We start from the raw sequence: 8,581 nt of genomic DNA, 5'->3' as shown, positions 1-8,581 counted from the left end.
TGAATAGTTCTTCCACTTGAGTCGACCAGGTTGAGTCGAGTGTTTTTTTGAACCAGTGGGGGCACGCGGAGTGCACCCACTGGGTGTAGTCCCCGAGACTGCCGTCGAGTGTTTGATGCGGCGGGGGTATTTGTCGAATGTTACTTCATTGTTCTTTCACTCGGTTGAATAGCTCGATCCGAGTGGAATCTAGACCAGTGGGGGCACGTGGAGTGCACCCACTGGGTGTAGTCCCCGAGACCGCGGTCGACTGATGGTAGCCGGCCGGGGTCTGAGAATCTTTTGCTCTTTTTTTTGCATACTCATGTTGGGCAGACAATGCAGAGTGGAAAACCAAACCAGTGGGGGCACGCCAAGTGCACCCACTGGGTGTAGTCCTCGAGACTACTGTTGAATGTTTGATTCGGCGTAGTCTTAGAGCAATTTTCGCTGTGATTGACCTTTGTTTCTGTCGACTGACATATCTTATTTGCTGACCGCAGAAATCTTGTGATCTTGGAGCCTAATTTTCTGAACTAGAGAAGAAGCAGATCAGCCTCAACTTCGACCTGGAGCTGGCCAAGAAAAATCTCCAGAAGGCCCAGGAAGAAGCAGCTACCATGGGAGGTAATAATTCATCGACTGTCCACCTTATGACTCTTTTTTTCTTTTAGTCTCTTGAACCGAGTGACTCCACTCGAGCAGATGTGCGTAGTGAAAACCGTCAACTCCAAGCTCGTCTGAAGAATGTTATTTCTTTAGAGAAAATGAAGCAGGAACTGGAGAAGAAGGATCAAGACCTTGCCGTAGCCCAAAAGGAGGCGCGAGAGAAAATGACACTTGCCGATAAGAAGTTGGCCTCATTCAACAAGTTGGAAGAGGAGAACTCCAAGTTGAAGGTTTCTGTTACTGAAGCCAACAAGGAGGTTGCGAAGCTGAAGAAGGACAAGGATACCTTGACTGACGAGGTTGGAAGTCTCATGGCAAAGAAGGGCGAACTGGAGGCTTATCTGGGACGACTTGCTGGGAAACTGGTCCTGAAGCTCGAAGGTACTTCCTCTCATCTGACTGATTTGCCATTCTCAACTGATTATTTAACTATCAACTCACTGCTTTCCGACTGTCCAGAACTCTGTCAAGACTTTGAAGCGGAGACCAGGCAGATCAAGACAAGTCTTGACCCCATAAACTCTCCTGTCAAAGATGATGTCGCGATGAACGTGTTGCGGTTAGAGTCTCGTATGGATAGTGCTGTGGATTAGCTTGCTCGTCTGAAGGTGGCGATGTCATGGTTTTACACTGAACTCTGGCCCTGAGAAGAACTCTAGAATGATCTCGAGTCTCTGAGGACTCAACTGGATGAAATCCCCGGTCAAGTGCAAGAGTGGAAGCAGTCGTCTGCTCGTTGTGGCGCCGATGTTGCTCGGTCGTTGGTCTGAGTCCACTGCAAGGACGTCAGAGAAGACAAGCTGGCGGCCCTCAAGGTTGCCAACACCAAGAAGCTCAACTTCCAGTCCTTCATGGACACCTTCCTTGACGCCGCCACTCGTATCGCGGATAGCATCGACCTTGACAGCTTTGTCGAGCCAGCAAGTCCTCCTCCCACTGAATGCCCCGGAATACTCCACCTTTATTTGCCCTGGAATGCCGAGTGGTTTTGTAACCATTAAACTCTTTCAGACCTGATGCCTGAGTACTTCTGCCCGCTGTGGTTCTGAACTTTTTGTGGGATTTATCTGAACTTAATTTTCTTTGAATATGAAGGCTTTGTTTTTATCATTTTCGAATGTTTTTCAATTCTGAGTGGAACTTGACCCTTCCGTTCTTCGTCGAGTGGCTCGAACGATGTGACCGATCAACACCTCATCGTCCTTGCGGATCGGGGTGGAGCATACGTTGTACTTGTGACGCAGCTCTGATGATGTGTGTGACTTAGGAGAGTTCGGTGTCGCAGCTAAGCCCCCAAGTGAGAGGATTGCTCTCCACTCAGAGTGTTTTTTAGCTTAGGTGAGTACGGGGTCGCAGCTAAGCCCCCGAGTGGGAGGACTTCTCTCCACTCAAAATGTTTTTAAACTTAGGAGAGTACGGAGTCGCAGCTAAGCCCCCGAGTGGGAGGATTGCTCTCCACTCGGAGCATTTTTTAAACTTAGGCGAGTACAGGGTCGCAGCTAAGCCCCCGAGTGGGAGGATTGCTCTCCACTCGGAATGTTTTTTAACTTAGGCGAGTACAGGGTCACAGCTAAGCCCCGAGTGGGAGTCCGCTCAGAGCGTTTTGTAACTTAGGCGCGTACGGGGTCGCAGCTAAGCCTCCGAGTGGGAGGATTGCTCTCCACTTAGAATGTTTTTTTAACTTAGGCGAGTACAGGGTCGCAGCTAAGCCTCCGAGTGGGAGGATTGATCTCCACTCGGAATGTTTTTTAACTTAGGCGAATCAGGTTCGCGGCTAAGCCACCCGCTGGGGATTCAGACAAATGATTACGGGAAATCAATCATTGAGATACTGCAAAAATCTTGTCTTTGGTAAGCAAACTGAAGGACTCTTATTACAACTCATCAATCCAAGTGATTTTAGCTTTGCGTTCCACGTGCGTGGCTCGTCCATATTCTTGGCTACGTTGTAGATGTGGTATGCTCCGTTGTGAAGCACCTTGGTGATGATGAAGGGACCTTCCCAGGCCAGAGCAAGCTTGTGATGTCGTTTCTGATCCACTCGGGGCACAAGGTCTCCTTTCTAGAACGCTCAACCTCTGACATTATGGGCATGGAATCGACGTGGATCTCGCTGATAGATGGTCGACCGGATCAGAGCCATCTCACGTTCCTCTTCCAGGAGATCAACTGCGTCTTGGCATGCCTGTTCTGCTTCAGCTTCTGAGAAGAGTTCCACCCGGGGAGTGTTGTGCAGCAAGTCACTCGGAAGCACAGCCTTGGCGCCGTACACCAGGAAGAAAGGGGTTCGGTCAGCCGATCGGTTTGGCATCATTCTCAGCCCTCATAGGACGGATGGTAACTTAGTCACCCATGCTCCGGCAGCGTGCTTGAGGTCGCGCATCAGTCGGGGCTTTAACCCTTGAAGGATCAAACCATTCACCCTTTATGCTTGCCCATTCTACTGCGGGTGTGCAACAGACGCGTAGTCGACCCGATTTCCTTGGGAAGCACAGAACGCCTTAAACTCATCAGAATCAAAATTGGAGCCATTATCTGTGATAATGCTGTGAGGAACTCCATATCTGAATATCAACTCCTTGATGAAACTGACAGCAGTGCTTGAGTCAAGGTTTTTGATGGGCTTGGCTTCGATCCACTTAGTGAACTTGTCAACTACTACGAGCAAATGAGTGAAACCACTTCTACCGGTCTTGAAGGGTTCAACCATATCCAACCCCAAGACTGCAAACGGCCAGATGAGTGGAATAGTCTTGAAGGCAGACGCAGGCTTGTGAGCCATGTTGGAGTAGAACTAGCAACATGCGCACTGTCGACTATATCTTTTGCCATCTCATTTGCACGCGGCCAATAGAATCCCGCTCGGCATGATTTGGCCACGATGGTTCGAGAGGATGCTTGGTGACCATATGTCACGCCCAATATGTGATACTATCCTAAAGAGACTCGAAGGTCCCACCAAGGATAGAACCGCATATTGATACGCTTTTGCAAGGTGGATATCATTACATCAACATTACATAATAGATAGGGATACATACATAAGGCATCCAATGCCACACGAATACAACATCATCTTACATAAGAGCACCATCCGACTACAGATGAAACACAAACAGAAACTCAAATGAAATCCACCCTGCTAGCCCAGGCTGCCGACCTGGAACCTATCCCCTGATCGAAGAAGAAGCAGAAGAAGAACTCCAAAACAAGCAAACATCGCTCTCGCGTCAAGATCATCGCATAACCTGTACCTGCAACTGTTGTTGTAGCAATCTGTGAGCCACGAGGACTCAGCAATCCCATTACCATGGGTATCAAGACTAGCAAAGCTTAAAGGGTAAGGAAGGGGGGGTAAAGTGGTGAGGTTGCAGCAGCGACTAAGCATATATGGTGGCCAACATACGCAAATAAGAGCGAGAAGAGAGTAAACGGAATGGTCGTGAAGCTAGCAATGATCAAGAAGTGATCCTGAACTCCTACTTACGTCAAACATAACCCAAAACCGTGTTCACTTCCCGGACTCCGCCGAAAAGAGACCATCACGCCTACACACGCGGTTGATGCGTTTTAAATCGAATCTGGTGTCAAGTTATCTACAACCGGACATTAACAAATCCCCATCTGCCACATAACCGCGGGCACGGCTTTCGAAAGTTTTTACCCTGCAGGGGTGTCCCAACTTAGCCCATCACAAGCTCTCATGGTCAACAAAGGATATTCCTTCTCCCAGGAAGACCCGATCAGTCTCAGAATCCCGGTTTACAAGACATTTCGACAATGGTAAAACAAGACCAGCAAAGCCTCCCGATGTGCCGACAAATCCCGATAGGAGCTGCACATATCTCGTTCTCAGGGCACACCGGATGAGACATCCTACGGGTAAAACCAGACCTCAAGTTGCCCCGAGGTGGCCCCACAGTCTACTCGGTTCGGACCAGCACTCGAAGGAGCACTGGCCGGGGGGGGTAAAATAAAGATGACCCTCGGGCTCCGGAAACCCAAGGGAAAAAGGCTTAGGTGAGGCAAATGGTAAAACCAAGGTTGGGCCTTGCTGGAGGAGTTTTATTCAATGCGAACTGTCAAGGGGGTCCCATAAATCACCCAACCGCGTAAGGAACGCAAAATCAAGGAACATAACACCGGTATGACAGAAACTAGGGCAGCAAGAGTGGAACAAAACACCAGGCATAAAGCCGAGCGTTCCACCCTTTACCAAGTATATAGATGCATTAATTAAGTAAGAGATATTGTGATATCCCAACATAATCCTATCCATCATGGAGAAATCTTCAACTTCACCTGCAACTAACAACGCTATAAGAGGGGCTGAGCAAAGTGGTAACATAGCCAAGCAATGGTTCGCTAGGAAGGGTGAAAAAGGTTAGAGGCTGACATGGCAATTTGGGAGGCTTGAAGAGCAAATGATAGGTTGCGCATCATAGTGATAGAACGAAGCAACTAGCATAGCAATGATAGTAGTGAGATCCAAGGTGATGGTCATCTTGCCTGAAATCCTGCTAGGAAGAAGAACGAGTCCATGAAGAAGACAAACGGATGTAGTCGAACGAATCCTCACAACTCCGGAACGAAACCGAAGCTAACGAGAGAAGCAAACCGGAAAGAAGCAAACAACATGGTAAACACACAAGCATAAACATGGCATGATGCACAATCAAGTATGATGCATGTCCGGTTTAATGAGGCATGGCATGGCAATATGCACAAAAAACACTACAAGTTAAGTGGAGCTCAATATGCAACGAGTTGCATATTGACGAAACACCACATCCATTTATTTAGTTCGCTCTCGTTTATGTACCCAACAACATTAAATGTTATTAAACATGGCAAGGGGTGAAGCATATTTAAACTAACTATTTAGGCAAGTTTAAATGAGGACGGAAACAACAAACAACAATTCCGGAAAATCCCCATATGCCATTTAGCAATTTAAAGCAAACAACAATTTTAAACACTTTAAATGTTGTTATCATGATGCGGATGACATATGCAAGTTTTATGCCATTTTATGAAAATGTTGACATGAGCATGTTATGAAGCATTTGGTCACCATGGCGAAAAAAGGGGTGCCACGGCAACGAATCCAAAAATGATCCCACGGCAACATATCGGTTCCGGTAGCTCACGGAGATACCGGTGCAAAAGGAAGTGTGACGTGAACGAGTCATGCAAGGATGGTGGGGTGATCCCGGTAACCGGGTGTCCCACATATCGGTGGCATGGAAACGAGTGACAAAACGGGCGCGATGCAAACAGAGCATCTCATACAACAAAAAGTATTCGGCGATCGACTCGTGGGTTATACCTTTGAAGCGTGCGTTTTCGGGGCGGTTCAAAATCGTCGAGGGAAGTAGTGGTACACGGGCCGTAGTGGAAGTAGTCGTTCTTGCGATGGTAGTGGAAGTAGTGGTACACAGTGATAGTAGTTGTACATTTCGGCTGTAGACGAACTCGGCGAGCAATGGTCCTCGTGGTACTTGGCGTCACTTCATGTACTCGGTCTTGGCGATCCGGAGAGGGTACTTGCCGGATCCACAACACTGTAACTGTTCGTGGCAGAGGAACTTGATGTTCACGGGTCTCCCAAAGAGGTCGTGGTACTTGGTGCTATTCCCTGCTTGGCGGTCATTGGACTTGGTGTCAACAGCAACAACAAGTGAAGGTGCATGATGATAGCGGGCATCGAAGTGCGGCACGGATACAGGAGGCCGGGGCTGGGTCTTGGAGTCTTGGCGATGAGGTCCACGCAGAAGCCAAGGAGGAGCGAAGGGGATGCAGGCTAGGCTGGAGGTGGCGAAGACATGGTCGTCGATGTGTGGCTGCTCAAAGGCGAGCAACAGCTTGATGCAGGGGACTCGGCGACTCGCGCGATGCAGGGGAACTAGGCGCGCGGCTTTGGTCGCTCGTCTCCCTTGCAGACGAGGACGAGGCAGGGGGTCGGCTTGGCACCAGTGCCAGCAGCAGGCAGGGGCTTGGCGCAGCGGACGTGGCTTCAGCGGAGCTGCTCGCTGGCGGCGGCCGGAAACAGAGGCGGGGCCTCGGAGCAGGCGCGCGAGGACGGATGGCGATGCGAGGCAGCAGCCTCTTGGTGGTCGCCGACAGCAGCGAGGTGCGGCAGCCAGCACGGAAGTGGAGAGGCGGGCCAAGGCAGAGTAGAGGCATGTGGTCGCGATGGCGGAGGTGCTGGCGTGGGGAGCTCCTCTCCCTGGCAGCGCGAGCAGGAACGAGAGGAAGAGATGGGGATCAGGCGCTGGGTTCTGGCGGCGCGAGGGGAGAAGTGGGGATCGAGGAAGAGGGCGGTTGTGTGGGCTAGGGTTAGGACTTAGGAGGGAGTGGATGGGCCTCATGAGGTGGGACGGCAGTATGGGCTAGGAGGCCTAGCTGGGCTTCTCTCTTCTTCTTCAAATCTCTTCCAAAAACAGAAAAGCAACAAAAGAAAAAAAAGAGAGAAAAGAAATGAGTGGACAAGAATTTGGGCATGGGGATCATTTTGCAAGTGTGTTCCCGTTGATTCCAAACTAATGGAATATTTATAATAGCTCCATAATTATTAGGAGGATATGTTATAAAGAGAAATCACCAATCTGAATATCCCTCGATTTAAATGGACCGAAGATCCATACGATTTTATTTAGGTGAGTTTTTAAAATTAAATGACATGATGGCATGACGTAATGCAAAAGATGACATGAAGAATGCAACAAAGCAAAAGAAACACATAGCGGAACTCGGAATAGCTGGAAGTCTTCTGGAGCGTCGGTCTCGGGGCGTTACACCATAGGTCCCCGAGTGAATATCATTTAGGATCATTCGACCTTCTTCTGGGGTGATGCAGCGTTGAGCCACTCCTGTGACACTTTCTCTATAAAGGTGCCCTTTTATCACGGTGAAAGCTTTCGACCGATGGACTATCTGGCGGGCCTCATCCTCATCCTCTAGGAGTTCCTGCCTGAGCAGGTATGCAATGTACGGCACCGTCCAGTCGGGGGTGATCACTAAGACTTCCATGATCAAGTCAACCACAGCTGGGACTTCAATCTCAGTCGGATTGGTTGAACTTATCGGTTGCGGGGGCTCCTTGATGTCTACTACACAACCTTCTTCTTGTAGACGTTGTTGGGCCTACAAGTGCACAGGTTTGTAGGACAGTAGCAAATTTCCCACAGGTGGATGACCTAAGGTTTATCAATCCGTAGGAGGCGTAGGATGAAGATGGTCTCTCTCAAACAACCTTGCAACCAAATAACAAAGAGTCTCTTGTGTCCCCAACACACCCAGTACAATGGTAAATTGTATAGGTGCACTAGTTCGGCGAAGAGATGGTGATACAAGTGCAATATGGATAGTAGATATAGGTTTTTCTAATCTGAAAATATAAAAACAGCAAGGTAACTAATGATAAAAGTGAGCATAAATGGTATTTCAATGGTAGGAAAGAAGGCAAAGGGTTCATATTTTCACTAGTCCAAGTTCTCTCAACAATAATAACATAGATAGATCATATAACAGTCCCTCAACATGCAACAAAGAGTCACTTCAAAGCCACTAATAGCGGAGAACAAACGAAGAGATTATGGTAGGGTACGAAACCACCTCAAAGTTATTCTTTCGGATCAATCTATTCAAGAGTTCATACTAGAATAACACCTTAAGACACAAATCAACCAAAACCCTAATGTCACCTAGATACTCCATTGTCACCTCAAGTATCTGTGGGCATGATTATATGATATGCATCACACAATCTCAGATTCATCTATTCAGCCAACACAAAAGTACTTCAAAGAGTGCCCCAAAGTCTCTACCGGAGAGTCAAGACGAAAAAGTGTGCCAATCCCTATGCATAGGTTCATGGGCGGAACCCGCAAGTTGATCACCAAAACATACATCAAGTGGCACGTGATATCCC

The sequence above is a fragment of the Triticum dicoccoides genome, chromosome 3B, assembly GCF_002162155.2.
Source record: "Triticum dicoccoides isolate Atlit2015 ecotype Zavitan chromosome 3B, WEW_v2.0, whole genome shotgun sequence".
NCBI lineage: Eukaryota > Viridiplantae > Streptophyta > Magnoliopsida > Poales > Poaceae > Triticum > Triticum dicoccoides.
Note: the sequence above shows the minus strand (reverse complement) of the source record.